The 15,501-nt window shown below is 48.2% G+C and overlaps 1 pseudogene; it reads left to right on the top strand.

Moving 5' to 3' along the window:
- The first annotated feature begins 424 nt into the window (after positions 1 to 424).
- LOC134947874 (selenoprotein W-like) lies at positions 425 to 14,442 on the top strand (annotated as a pseudogene).
- Positions 14,443 to 15,501: the final 1,059 nt, after the last annotated feature.

Here is a 15,501-nt window from a genome sequence, read left to right as displayed (position 1 = left end):
GCTCATGAATACAAGGGACAGCAGCTTCCATATAGTATAGTGACTGACTCCTTGCCATCACGATGATGCAGCAATTATTGTTACTTTGAGCCTTAAAGTTTCCCCAGGCCCATCCCCACCATACTTTAGAACATTCCACCTTGTACATACACTATCTAGTCAATATGGGCGATTCCATAGCACAGCTATGGGGGGGGGGCATAATAATTCTTGGTGTTAATAGAAACGTTACAACTAAGGGTAATGAATGTGTTGGTGGTATAATATCAGATGAGGCGCTGCAGACTCGCGATACACGCTCGCTGCGATACTTCAGTGATGGGGAGGAGGAGTGGTACAGCCCCTATCCTCCCCCTCCTAATGGTACAGTCAGAACGTTGACCCAGGGAAATGGGCGTGGCCTGATCAGCAGAAAGTTATCTGTGGTTCAATACCGGCTGAGAGGAGGAGCATAACATTAACAAGCTTGTGTTCGCAGGACAGCGTCTGCAGGAGACTGAGGTGTAGTCAGAGACATGTCATTGCCTGGAGCACAGATGGTGGAGGTCTATGTTGTATACTGGTGAGACATGTTTTTTGCTCTCTGTGTGCTGCATGGCTGGGGTGTGACTGACCTGTGCAGGAAGGTTATGTCCAAAGTAGTTCCCTAACTCGGTCCTCAAGGCACCGTAACAGTGCAGGTTTTAAGGATATCCATGTTTGTGCATTGACTTCATTAAAATGAATGAGGCACTAATTAAGTCAACTGTGCTCAAGAATGGATATTCTTAAAACCTTGACTGTTAGGGTTTATCATTAGGGTTTCTTGAGGACCAAGTTTGGGAGCCTCTAGTATGTACTGTGGTGGGGGGTTATAATACTCAAGGACTTCCAGTTTATTGCATTATCAATGAATAACCTCCAGGGTCATCTATATCAAATCTTCCATTTCCAGTAGTGCTAGGTATTAAGGTGGGTACACACTAACAGATATATCTGCAGAACAATTGATCTGCAGATATATATATATATATATACGGATCGAGCCGTGTGTTCAGCATACACACTGCTCGATCCGTCGGGGACTGACGTCATGAACTGGGCGGGCGTGTACACACGCCCGCCCAGTTCACCTGTCAATCACCGCCGGCCGCCGCAGCATGTGTACGGGCGGTCGGCCGACCGCCCCGTACACTCACAGCGACGCGCCAATATATCGGTAGATATATTGGCCGTCGGCTGTGCTGCGCGGCCGACGCGATACGTCTGTGAACGACAGAGTTCACAGACGTATCGGCCGTACACACTGGCCGACGGTCCCGCGATATATCGGCCGCTCAGGAGAACGGCCGATATATCGACCAGTGTGTACGGGCCTTTAGACTCGGCGTGTCTAATTATTGCATGGCCTGCTTCATGCTATTCAAGGAGGTGGTTACAGCAGAAACATTGTTGGGGTGTTTCGCTGTAGCTGCTACATATGTGGTTGTGACTTTTCTACAAAATGCAACTTGGGAGAATTCCATGAAAAAGTGGGGAAACCATCCCGGACCCACTGAAAAGTTACAACTTAGATAGCCGGACCATATAAGGCTGGTAGTGGCCATAAGGAAAGCACCAGTGGTTTTTAAAAGGTGTCAAATGGCTAATTTTTGGATAATAGGTGAAAAATGTGTTTTCATCAAATGTAAGTCCGTCCAGTGTGTTATTGTAAAGAGTCTCAGTCTCTCTCTCTCTCTCTCTCTCTCTCTCTCTCTCTCTCTCTCTCTCTCTCTCTCTCTCTCTCTCTCTCATATCGGCAATCACTATGTGTGTTTAAAGCAGGGGTGGGGAACCTCTTTTTTCCCAGCCAGTTGCTCTGCCCTATTAGATATGCCAATAGTAATTTGTAATGCCCAATTAAATATGCCCCCTAATAGCGCTGCTTACACACACACACATTAATAGAAAAACAAAACACAATACTTACCAGCCCCACTCCTGCTTCCGGACCGTTGCCATCCACCTGGCCGCCCGCTCCTCAGAACTATGGGAGAGACGTCATGACATCTCTCCCATAGCGCCGCACACACACACACACACCGCCAGATCCGGAGCTCAGGAGTGAGCGCCTGCCTCTGGCTGCTGCTGAGTGGAAGAAGGCGGGCACCCGCTAGTAACAAAATCTCAGCGGGCGCCTAGCATCTCCCTCGGTTAGGTGAGCCTGGCCGGGCCGGCTCAAGTGGCTCTGCGGGCCTTATACAGCCCGCGGGCCTGAGGTTCCCCACCCCTGATTTAAAGTGACTACAAAACTCTGAGTGCCGCCTGTTCTCTGTCGGACTGTTGTTACTTTTGGAGGGCATCGGAGTATGTATATGTGTGTGTGTGTGTGTGGTGTGTGTGTGTGTGTGTATATAAATATAATTATTATTGGTGTGTGTATATGTATATAATATAATATTATTATTGGTGTGTGTGTATGTGTGTTTTTTTCCTAATCTGGTTTTGTATTCTCTCTCCTAGTGGTGCTTGAGGGTACCTACCTCAGGTGAGTTGCTTCTCTTTATTTATTCAACTATCCATACATTACAAAAGGTCATGAATGCCATCAGATAGCTTCTCTATTTACTCTGCATTACTTAATGACTACAAATGTCCCTAATCCCACACTAGAGCCCTGAGGTACTGTGGACAGTGGTTTTTCCTAGGGAACCGCCAACCCAGTCTGTAAACTTTAAAGAGGGTTAAGGAAAGATGTCAGTAGGAGAGAGATCAAGAAACTGCAGCTTGTGATTGGTCTACCCACTCACACCTATATATTACAAACCCAGCATAGCCTCTAATGAAATTGTTTCAGTTCCCTACCTAGGCATAGAATTCTATTTTATACTCCTTTTAGACCTAATTTCTCTATCGTCCTAGTGGATGCTGGGGTTCCTGAAAGGACCATGGGGAATAGCGGCTCCGCAGGAGACAGGGCACAAAAAGTAAAGCTTTTCCAGATCAGGTGGTGTGCACTGGCTCCTCCCCCTATGACCCTCCTCCAGACTCCAGTTAGATTTTTGTGCCCGGCCGAGAAGGGTGCAATCTAGGTGGCTCTCCTAAAGAGCTGCTTAGAAAAAGTTTAGCTAGGTTTTTTATTTTACAGTGATTCCTGCTGGCAACAGGATCACTGCAGCGAGGGACTGAGGGGAGAAGGAGTCAACTCACCTGCGTGCAGGATGGATTGGCTTCTTGGCTACTGGACATCAAGCTCCAGAGGGACGATCACAGGTACAGCCTGGATGGTCACCGGAGCCGCGCCGCCGGCCCCCTTGCAGATGCTGAAGTCAGAAGAGGTCCAGAATCGGCGGCTGAAGACTCCTGCAGTCTTCTAAAGGTAGCGCACAGCACTGCAGCTGTGCGCCATTTTCCTCTCAGCACACTTCACACGCGGTCACTGAGGGTGCAGGGCGCTGGGGGGGGGCGCCCTGGGAGGCAAATGTAACCTATATAAAGGCTAAAAATACCTCACATATAGCCCCTAGAGGCTATATGGAGATATTTAACCCCTGCCTGATTTCTCTAAATAGCGGGAGACGAGCCCGCCAGAAAAGGGGCGGGGCCTATCTCCTCAGCACACGGCGCCATTTCCTCTCACAGCTCCGCTGGTCAGGACGGCTCCCAAGTCTCTCCCCTGCACTGCACTACAGAAACAGGGTAAAACAGAGAGGGGGGGGCAAATTTATGGCGATATTTTGATATAACAAAGCAGCTATAAGGGAGCACTTATTATAAGGCTATCCCTGATATATATATATATAGCGCTTTTGGTGTGTGCTGGCAAACTCTCCCTCTGTCTCCCCAAAGGGCTAGTGGGTCCTGTCTTCGTTAGGAGCATTCCCTGTGTGTCTGCTGTGTGTCGGTACGTGTGTGTCGACATGTATGAGGACGATATTGGTGTGGAGGCGGAGCAATTGCCAAATATGAGGATGTCACCCCCTAGGGAGTCGACACCAGAATGGATGCCTTGATTTATGGAACTACGGGATAGTGTCAACACGCTAAAGCAGTCGTTTGACGACATGAGGCGGCCGGACAATCAATTAGTGCCTGTCCAGGCGACTCAAACACCGTCAGGGGCTGTGAAACGCCCTTTGCCTCAGTCGGTCGACACAGACCCAGACGCAGGCACTGACTCCAGTGATGACGGTGACGAATCAACCGTATTTTCCAGTAGGGCCACACGTTATATGATTTTGGCAATGAAGGAGGCGTTACATTTAGCTGATACTACAGGTACCACTAAACAGGGTATTATGTGGGGTGTAAAAAAAAAAAAAAAAAAAACTACGTATAGTTTTTCCTGAATCAGAAGAATTAAATGACGTGTGTAATGAAGCGTGGGTTGCCCCTGATAAAAAGCTGATAATTTCAAAGAAATTATTGGCATTATACCCTTTCCCGCCAGAGGTTAGGGAGCGCTGGGAAACACCTCCTAGGGTGGACAAGGCGCTAACACGCTTATCTAAACAAGTGGCGTTACCCTCTCCTGAGACGGCCGCACTTAAAGATCCATCAGATAGGAGGATGGAAAATATCCAAAAAAGTATATACACACATGCAGGTGTTATACTACGACCAGCTGTAGCGACTGCCTGGATGGGCAGTGCTGGGGTAGTTTGGTCAGAGTCCCTGATTGAAAATATTGATACACTGGACAGGGACAATATTTTACTGTCGTTAGAACAAATAAAGGATGCATTTCTTTATATGCGTGATGCACAGAGGGATATCTGCACACTGGCATCACGGGTAAGTGCTATGTCCATTTCGGCCAGAAGAGCTTTATGGACGCGACAGTGGACAATGCGGATTCAAAACGGCATATGGAAGTTTTGCCGTATAAAGGGGAGGAGTTATTTGGAGTCGGTCTATCAGATTTGGTGGCCACGGCTACAGCCGGGAAATCCACCTTTCTACCTCAAGTCACTCCCCAACAGAAAAAGGCACCGACTTTTCAACCGCAGCCCTTTCGTTCCTTTAAAAATAAGAGAGCAAAGGGCTATTCATATCTGCCACGAGGCAGAGGTCGAGGGAAGAGACAGCAACACGCAGCTCCTTCCCAGGAACAGAAGCCCTCCCCGGCTTCTACAAAAGCCTCAGCATGACGCTGGGGCTTCTCAAGCGGACTCGGGGACGGTGGGCGGTCGTCTCAAAAATTACAGCGCGCAGTGGGCTCACTCGCAGGTAGATCCCTGGATCCTGCAGATAATATCTCAAGGGTACAGGTTGGAATTAGAGACAGATCCACCTCGCCGTTTCCTGAAGTCTGCTTTACCAACGTCCCCCTCCGAAAGGGAGACGGTTTTGGAAGCCATTCACAAGCTGTACTCTCAGCAGGTGATAGTCAAGGTACCTCTTCTACAACAAGGGAAGGGGTATTATTCCACTCTTTTTGTGGTACCGAAGCCGGATGGCTCGGTAAGGCCTATTCTAAATCTGAAGTCCTTGAACCTGTACATAAAGAAGTTCAAGTTCAAGATGGAGTCACTCAGAGCAGTGATAGCGAACCTGGAAGAGGGGGACTTTATGGTATCCTTGGACATCAAGGATGCGTATCTCCACGTTCCAATTTACCCCTCACACAGCTAGAGATGGGATTAGCACTGTCTCAAGAAGTGCTAAAACAGCACGGGTGGATTCTGAATATTCCAAAATCCCAGTTAATGCCGACAACTCGTCTGCTGTTCCTAGGGATGATTCTGGACACGGTTCAGAAAAAGGTTTTTCTCCCGGAGGAAAAAGCCAAGGAGTTATCCGAGCTTGTCAGGAACCTCCTAAAACCAGGAAAGGTGTCTGTACATCAATGCACAAGAGTCCTGGGAAAAATGGTGGCTTCTTACGAAGCAATTCCATTCGGCAGATTCCACGCAAGAATTTTCCAAAGGGATCTGTTGGACAAATGGTCAGGGTCGCATCTTCAGATGCACCTACGGATAACCCTGTCTCCAAGGACAAGGGTGTCTCTTCTGTGGTGGTTGCAGAGTCCTCATCTATTGGAGGGCCGCAGATTCGGCATACAGGATTGGATCCTGGTGACCACGGACGCCAGCCTGAGAGGCTGGGGAGCAGTCACACAAGGAAGAAACTTCCAGGGAGTATGGACGAGTCTGGAAACGTCTCTTCACATAAACATTCTGGAACTAAGAGCAATATACAATGCTCTAAGCCAGGCAGAACCTCTGCTTCAGGGAAAACCGGTGTTGATCCAGTCGGACAACATCACGGCAGTCGCCCATGTGAACAGACAGGGCGACACAAGAAGCAGGAGTGCAATGGCAGAAGCTGCAAGGATTCTTCGCTGGGCAGAGAATCATGTGATAGCACTGTCAGCAGTGTTCATCCCGGGAGTGGACAACTGGGAAGCAGACTTCCTCAGCAGACACGATCTTCACCCGGGAGAGTGGGGACTTCATCCAGAAGTCTTCCACATGCTGGTAACCCGTTGGGAAAGACCAATGGTGGACATGATGGCGTCTCGCCTCAACAAAAAACTGGACAGGTATTGCGCCAGGTCAAGAGATCCGCAGGCAATAGCTGTGGACGCGCTGGTAACGCCTTGGGTGTACCAGTCGGTGTATGTGTTTCCTCCTCTGCCTCTCATACCAAAAGTATTGAGAATTATACGGCAAAGAGGCGTAAGAACGATACTAGTGGTTCCGGATTGGCCAAGAAGGACTTGGTACCCGGAACTTCAAGAGATGATCACGGAAGATCCGTGGCCTCTACCTCTAAGGAGGGACTTGCTTCAGCAGGGTCCCTGTCTGTTTCAAGACTTACCGCGGCTGCGTTTGACGGCATGGCGGTTGAACGCCGGATCCTAAAGGAAAAAGGCATGCCGGAAGAAGTCATTCCTACTTTGATTAAAGCAAGGAAGGAAGTAACCGTGCAACATTATCACCGAATTTGGCGAAAATATGTTGCGTGGTGCGAAGATCGGAGTGCTCCGACGGAGGAATTTCAACTGGGTCGATTCCTACATTTCCTGCAATCAGGATTGTCTATGGGTCTCAAATTGGGATCTATAAGGTTCAAATTTCGGCCCTGTCAATTTTCTTTCAAAAAGAATTGGCTTCAGTCCCTGAAGTCCAGACCTTTGTTAAGGGAGTGCTGCATATACAGCCTCCTGTGGTGCCTCCAGTGGCACCGTGGGATCTCAATGTGGTTTTGGACTTTCTAAAATCTCATTGGTTTGAACCACTAAAGAAGGTGGATTTGAAATATCTCACTTGGAAAGTGACCATGCTTCTAGCCCTGGCTTCTGCCAGGAGAGTATCAGAATTGGCAGCTTTATCTTACAAAAGCCCATATCTGATTTTCCATTCGGACAGGGCAGAACTGCGGACTCGTCCGCATTTTCTCCCTAAGGTGGTGTCAGCGTTTCATCTGAACCAGCCTATTGTAGTGCCTGCGGCTACAAGTGACTTGGAGGACTCCAAGTTACTGGACGTTGTCAGAGCATTAAAAATATATATTGCAAGGACAGCTGGAGTCAGAAAATCTGACTCGTTGTTTATATTGTATGCACCCAACAAGATGGGTGCTCCTGCGTCTAAGCAGACGATTGCTCGTTGGATCTGTAGCACAATCCAACTTGCACATTCTGTGGCAGGCCTGCCACAGCCTAAATCTGTAAAGGCCCACTCCACAAGGAAGGTGGGCTCATCTTGGGCGGCTGCCCGAGGGGTCTCGGCATTACAACTTTGCCGAGCAGCTACGTGGTCAGGGGAGAACACGTTTGTAAAATTTTACAAATTTGATACTCTGGCTAAGGAGGACCTGGAGTTCTCTCATTCGGTGCTGCAGAGTCATCCGCACTCTCCCGCCCGTTTGGGAGCTTTGGTATAATCCCCATGGTCCTTTCAGGAACCCCAGCATCCACTAGGACGATAGAGAAAATAAGATTTTACTTACCGATAAATCTATTTCTCGGAGTCCGTAGTGGATGCTGGGCGCCCATCCCAAGTGCGGATTATCTGCATAAATTGTACTTAGTTATTGTTAACTAATTCGGGTTATTGTTGAAGGAAGCCATCTTTCAGAGGCTCCGCTGTTATCATACTGTTAACTGGGTTTAGATCACAGGTTGTACGGTGTGATTGGTGTGGCTGGTATGAGTCTTACCCGGGATTCAAAATCCTCCCTTATTGTGTACGCTCGTCCGGGCACAGTACCTAACTGGAGTCTGGAGGAGGGTCATAGGGGGAGGAGCCAGTGCACACCACCTGATCTGGAAAAGCTTTACTTTTTGTGCCCTGTCTCCTGCGGAGCCGCTATTCCCCATGGTCCTTTCAGGAACCCCAGCATCCACTACGGACTCCGAGAAATAGATTTATCGGTAAGTAAAATCTTATTTTAGCAGGTCGCACCCTGGAGCCTGACACGGGAGCTTCCTGGGCGCCACCCGCCTCAAGCCTCTCGCCACCGCACTTTCCAACTCGGCATATTGCCAAGTTGGTGACGCAGCGACGCTTGGAGACCGCATGATGCAGATGGGTATAAGATTATAGAGCCACTCCTAAACTTGCTGAAAGTGAACGTGTAGCAAATACGGAGTCCCACAATGATCATATGCAGAGTAACTACTGACGCATTTCGCTTGATGCCTGCACACTTCCACCTCTTGTGTTGCAAGAGGATGATACATGAGCATAAGTGGGAGCTCTGACATAGCTGTCCAGAGATGCAACGGACATGCTGCGTAGCTAATGCACCTTGACTGCCGGCTCCTGAGATTCATGGTACGCACCTCCGATCCATTCGCTTCTATTGGAAAGCCGCGGCTGTGAATGGATCGCAGACTAGCGCATGACGAGAGCAAACGCTTCTAGGAAGTAGCAGGACACAGTTGTAATAAAGGCCCAGTGTTTGAAGTAGCATGTGTGTGGTTCTGGTTTATTTTCATGCAACATATAAATTCCTAAACCCACATTTTTAAAACCTATAAAATCCTGGGCTTAGTTATAACCTATGTGAATCTCTCGCAGTTTCAGCAGTTGAAGAGGGAGCTGGAAAATCTCTTCCCCGGCCTGCTGAAAATTGTAAGTCCCACATTCCTGCTCTTTAACTGTTGGTGGCTTGAAGGTAAATGTTATACCTGGGACTTGTCTGTTTTAGGATGGAGAAGGTACCCCACACTCAACTGGGTGGTTTGAAGTGACTGTTAATGGACAGCTTGTGCACAGCAAGAAGGTAATGAGACTGGACTGTTCTTCTCTATCCATAGTCTTCTATTTATAAATGTCAAGGACGGTCTATGTCAGCCATGTGGTGTGTGTGTGGGTTTTATTTTTGTCTTGGGTTTGTTTTGGTGTTTTCTCGCTATAGCCGTCTTACTCCTATTACACACACGTAGACCATTAGCTGAAAAATCCACCCTTGGTTAATGTATGTTAGTGAAGCTAAGATATGTTTGGGCTATAGTCCGCGACATATTCTGAAGGAAGTTCATCTACTATTAAATGATCCAGAAGTTGCTCACTATAAGCTACCACTTTGCAGTGTATGTCTGTCACAGTAAGGGTCACTGGATGTGTACATTTCCCCTAGCAGCAGTACACAGCAGCAGAAGGTAGCCTGCACTTCTCACCTAGAGAAGCAATTGTGTTAGAGCAGGCTTTTTCAACCAGTGTGCCGCGACCAGTTGCAAGGTGTGCCGCAGAGCCAGAGCAGCTTCCTGCACCTTAAGTGTGAACTGTTGGCACGGGCTCTTATTAGAGGATCAGTCATGCTCTGGCCGTGACCTATGCCTTGATAACGCGGCGGTGTGATATCATAGGTCACGGCCGCCGGGTCTCACCACCCAGTCAGCCCACCTGCCTGCATACACATCTTCCAGTTCCCGCCTGCATCCACTGCTTTCCCTGCCCACCCGCATCTACACCTGCCCGACCGCCCGCTGCTCAGTATTCGCAGCACTCCACTATGAACAACCCCCCGCCACTGAGGGACAGGGAGGAGGACAGCTGACCGGTAGGGGCTAATATTTGTTATGTTATCTCTCCTGTGTGGAGCAATAGGACTTATGGGGGGAACAATGTGAGTTCATGTGGGGAGCAGTGTGATTGACCTACACAGGAAAAAAAACAACGTACTGTATCTGTAGTGTGTGGGGTTTTTTTTTTTTTTTTTTTTTTTCCCCCCCTGTGGGGAACTGATGGTGTGTTTTGGCAATTTTAAAATAGTGTTCAGTGTGCCGCGAGTAAATAAAAAAAAAAAAAAAAAAAGTTGAAAAGCACTGTGTGAAGGGGGTACTCACGGAAAGATCCATGCTTTAAAATCTAAGCAATCTGACTAGATTGCTTAGATTTTAAGCACAGATCACTCGTGTGTAGCCCCCTCAGCGATAGCGATGCGCGGCCTCGCACATCGCTATTGCCGGTGCTAGATTGGCCATCGCTCATTTCACCCGCTGGGTGAAACGAGCGCCCCCCCCCCCGTCCTCCCCCCTATCCGTTTAGTAGATAGACAGTGTCTAGTTAGACAGTCAATAGATAGACACTATATATTAGACAGACATTAGGTCGACAGGGTCAAAAGGTCGACAGGGTCAAAAGGTCAACATGGGACAGGTCGAAAGGTCGACATGATAATGGTCGACATAAAAAAGATAGACAAATGTGTTTTTTTTTTTTTTAACATGTTTTTGGATTATTTCATACTTTCTCTATCCATGTCGGCATAGAGCTGGTTATAAACTTTGTGGCCAGCGCAGCGAGCCACCGTGCCCGAAGCGTGGCGAGCGTATGCCTTTCTACAATTGGGGGTCCCAGATGACAAAACTATCCACACAAACCACAAAAATGCAAAACATATGGTGTCGACCTGTCGATCCTTTCCATGTTGACTTTTTGACCCTGTCGACCTTTTGACCCTGTCGACCTAATTTCTGTCTAACATATGGTGTCTATCTATTGACTGTCTAACTAGACACTATCTATCTTTCATACCGGAACCGTCCTCCCCCGTCCTCCCCCGTATCGCTCAGCACACATCTCTCCCGTCTATATGGGCCTTTAGAGACTTTGGCCTTTGTCTGTTGCTATGAGTTCTCCTGAGTAACAAGAGCTATACTGACCTTTGAGCAAGGCTAAAACATTGCAGATAACAATCTACTGACATCTCCACTGTTTAGTAACTGAGTAGGGCTTGGCTCTATGGAATGGCCGGTATAGGGCACACCCTCAGGGCCCCTCAGTCATTGCTGCATATTGCACAGCCAAAAGCCAGCTCCTACACCTGACACAAACCTGCTGCTGGGGTAATGTTACTTCCATCTTAAGTCAAGTCCCAAACTTACTGCAAAGGTGGACAATCATTCTGGGTCTTGTAGTTCCACAGCGGCAAAAAAGCCACAAGTTCCTGAAGCCTGTTCGGTACTGTGGAATAGAAGACCTTGTTTAACCTGCTGTGTATATTCCTAGGCGTTAGTCTGCTGTACCTGACAGGTTCTTTGTCAGTGAAGTTAGGCTGTAGCCTCCATATAAGCTTCCCTAAGGAGACACCTCTGAAGCTGCATGTTTCCGCTCCTCCATCCTCATTCTGCTGTAACCCCAGAGCAGATACCAGTTCACCGTGCTGGAGGAGTACAGCTCCCTTTTCATTGTACTGAATGCAGCAGCATTGCAGAGGGTGGATGCATCTGGTCATCTTGCAACAGGGGGACAGGGGAAACCACCAGAGCCCCCCCCCCCCCCCCCCTCTCTAGTGAATCGGGTTCCAGACTGTGCATTTGAATTAGATTATACATATATTGCATAGGACTATGGTGTATTCTCTACAGAGCATTTCTGTTATTAATCTGGTACATTATAATGCATGCACTAGCAGTCCATGCACTCTTTAATGGTTAGCCAAGACTGAAGTTTGTCCACACCCCTAAACATGGGCCCCTACAAATGCATCTCCCCGGTGGACCCTTTATACCCCAGTCCGACACTGTCTTGCAGTCTCAGAACGTAAGCTGGTCTTGGATTTCGATAACATTAGACAGGTCATAATTAGGGAATTGCCCAACAGTGGACGACAGCCCAGTAGCTGCCCCTGTGCTGCAATTAGATAAAGGTCATTCATTCAGCAATGGGAGTGAGGGAGGGGGATGGGGACTAGCGCTCTGCATTGTGTACTGAAGACAACAGGTAAGGGGGGTACACACAAAGATCCGGGCTTAAATTCTAAGCATCTGACTAGATTGCTTAAGCGGCATACACACGGGGAGATGTGATCAGAGATGTGTGCTGGGGGGGGGGGCGCTCATTTCCCCCAGCGGTGAAATGAGCGATGTGCTAGATTGTGCAGGCCAACCTAGTACCGGCGATCGCACCGTGTGTAGGGGTGCCGACAACAGTGATGCTATGTTCTTAATTACTAAGCAATCTAGTCGGCTCAATCTAACACACATCGCTCACTTCACCGCTGGGGGAAATAAGCGTCCGTCCCCCCTCGCTCAGCACACATCTCTTGCTCAAATCTCCCCGTCTGTACGGGGCTGTAGTGATACAAATGATTGGCATTTCTGCAAGAGGTGGAGGGACATATGGTCAGTGGGGAATGAAAGTTGCAGCCACCTTAGGGTTCCATTAATTGGGTCTCTACTACATTATTCCACATTGTACATTGTATGGATGTAATCTCTGGTAATTATGAAGATCTAAATACAATAAAAGAAGTAACTGTTGGGGTGCAGATGGACTTGAACCCCCATTACTCAACAGCAGGAGCGCAGACACATGAAACGTTATAATTTGGAAGAACAACGAGCAGACCCCTGCTTGCTGGAGTGTGTGCGCGTGCTGTTGGTTTAATGAGTTAGCTTTGTATAGTACAGTAAAGCTCTGTTACTGTTTACCCACCAGAATGGAGACGGCCATGTGGACAGAGAAGCAAAGCTGCAGAAAATTGAGGATGCCATAGAAGCCGCCATGGGAAAATAATGGAATTAGGGATGTGACGATGTGTCATGTGTCAGCAGTGAAGGTGAGTGGGGTGGTCCATGGGAGGTCTAGCTGAGGGGTAGCATTGCTTTGCTGAAGGAGGGAGACTGCAGTCTGAACTGCTGATGTGTATGTAACCATAGAGGTGCATGTAGACAGAATATCTGGGGGTACATGTGTTGGAGACGTGTGTATGTGTATATATCTTGCACTATAATGTTCATTTCTGCTTTTTAAATGATTTAAGTCCACGATGTTTCATATTTAAAATTTTTTGATGTAGGTGAACGTTCTACAGCTTTCCACTTTTATACTGTAACAACAAGGTTTAGGCGCCCCCCGGGAGGCTGCGGGGAGGGGAGGTGGGGGTTAGGTATAGGCATCACTGGGGATGGTAAGGTTGCAGGAATGGAGGGTTAGTGGGGCTATTGGGGAAGTGTAAATATACTTACCTTGCCCCTGTCAGAATTTGCCTCCGTCGGGATACCGTGGCCGGTCTTTTGACTGCCGGCATCCTGATCTTTGGAATTTACTATAACCCCCGATTTAACGTGCAGAGAGATTTAGATTTGGGTGGGTTATATATTTTTTTTTTTTTTTTTCTGTGCAGGGTAAATTCTGTCTGCTTTTGCATGAAGCCCACAATTGTTTGAAATCTAAGTTGCGGTGTAAAAATAAAGCTGTCTGTTTGAACACACCCCACCCAAAGCTAAATCTATCTGCACATGTTACATCTGCCCCAACTGGAGTGCAACATGGTTTTGCCCATCGCTTGCTTTTTTGCTTTACTTACAAAACTGAATCGGGCCCAGTGATGGGATCTGCTGCACGTACATGACATGGGAACGCTGCCTGTTCTTCAGTGGTCTTTTGGCAGGGGAAAGCAACTTTCCCACAAGCACTGAAGCGGGTCCTACTGTGGCTGGCATACAGCGATACTTGTTGGTGATTTGATGGCGGTCATCCGCTCACCACATACCTTATTGTGGTAACGTATGATGCTGTGTTGGCTCTACTGGCCAGTAATAGATTGGCTTCCAATGACTCTCATCCTGATGAGCTGGAAGATGTCCTATGTCTGTCAGTGTTACTACTGGTTCTGTAATGTGTGGAAATCTACATAGTTTGGGGTTGGCATGGGGAACTGATGTTACAGCTGTAGGGTTGGGGGTAGCCTCCTCATACAGTAAATGTTTTGTTTTTAGGCAACCCAACATGGTTGTTACTTCATGCAATGTACGTATCCAGCCTGTCTGCTTTCCCATCCATGATGCTAATGTTCTTTGTATCCATTCCAGGTGGAGAGGACTCTTGCTTCTTTCATCTTAGCCGAGCACTAAATGACGGGAAAAGCCAAACCGCTGCTGAGCGAGGCAGCTCCCAGATACAACTGTGTGGTATACTAAGATGAACCAAACGATGGGACGCCATCCCCTGCTGCTCACAAACCCCTCACCCGCAAACTTGTTTTTTTGTTTAATACTTGAGTAATAAAGACCTAATTTTCCTATTTGTCTGTATATGGAATCACTGCAGTCCATATAATAAGATCTTTGGCAACAAATGTGTTTTGATTTCTGCTACAAAGCCGTGACTTTTATATACACAGCCCTAACAACAAAGTTCAAAGAGAGGGAGGGATCAGCTGCGACAGGCTAAAAGCAGGAGTGCTAACATAAGCGTCTGGTTATTTATCTTTCTCTATCGTCCTAGTGGATGCTGGGGTTCCTGAAAGGACCATGGGGAATAGCGGCTCCGCAGGAGACAGGGCACAAAAAGTAAAGCTTTTCCAGATCAGGTGGTGTGCACTGGCTCCTCCCCCTATGACCCTCCTCCAGACTCCAGTTAGATTTTTGTGCCCGGCCGAGAAGGGTGCAATCTAGGTGGCTCTCCTAAAGAGCTGCTTAGAAAAAGTTTAGCTAGGTTTTTTATTTTACAGTGATTCCTGCTGGCAACAGGATCACTGCAGCGAGGGACTGAGGGGAGAAGGAGTCAACTCACCTGCGTGCAGGATGGATTGGCTTCTTGGCTACTGGACATCAAGCTCCAGAGGGACGATCACAGGTACAGCCTGGATGGTCACCGGAGCCGCGCCGCCGGCCCCCTTGCAGATGCTGAAGTCAGAAGAGGTCCAGAATCGGCGGCTGAAGACTCCTGCAGTCTTCTAAAGGTAGCGCACAGCACTGCAGCTGTGCGCCATTTTCCTCTCAGCACACTTCACACGGCAGTCACTGAGGGTGCAGGGCGCTGGGAGGGGGGCGCCCTGGGAGGCAAATGTAACCTATATAAAGGCTAAGAATACCTCACATATAGCCCCCAGAGGCTATATGGAGATATTTAACCCCTGCCTGATTTCTCTAAATAGCGGGAGACGAGCCCGCCAGAAAAGGGGCGGGGCCTATCTCCTCAGCACACGGCGCCATTTCCTCTCACAGCTCCGCTGGTCAGGACGGCTCCCAAGTCTCTCCCCTGCACTGCACTACAGAAACAGGGTAAAACAGAGAGGGGGGGCAAATTTATGGCGATATTTTGATATAACAAAGCAGCTATAAGGGAGCACTTATTATAA

The sequence above is a fragment of the Pseudophryne corroboree genome, chromosome 8 (assembly GCF_028390025.1).
Source record: "Pseudophryne corroboree isolate aPseCor3 chromosome 8, aPseCor3.hap2, whole genome shotgun sequence".
Taxonomy (NCBI): domain Eukaryota; kingdom Metazoa; phylum Chordata; class Amphibia; order Anura; family Myobatrachidae; genus Pseudophryne; species Pseudophryne corroboree.
Note: the sequence above shows the minus strand (reverse complement) of the source record. Positions and strands in the feature narration are given on the sequence as shown.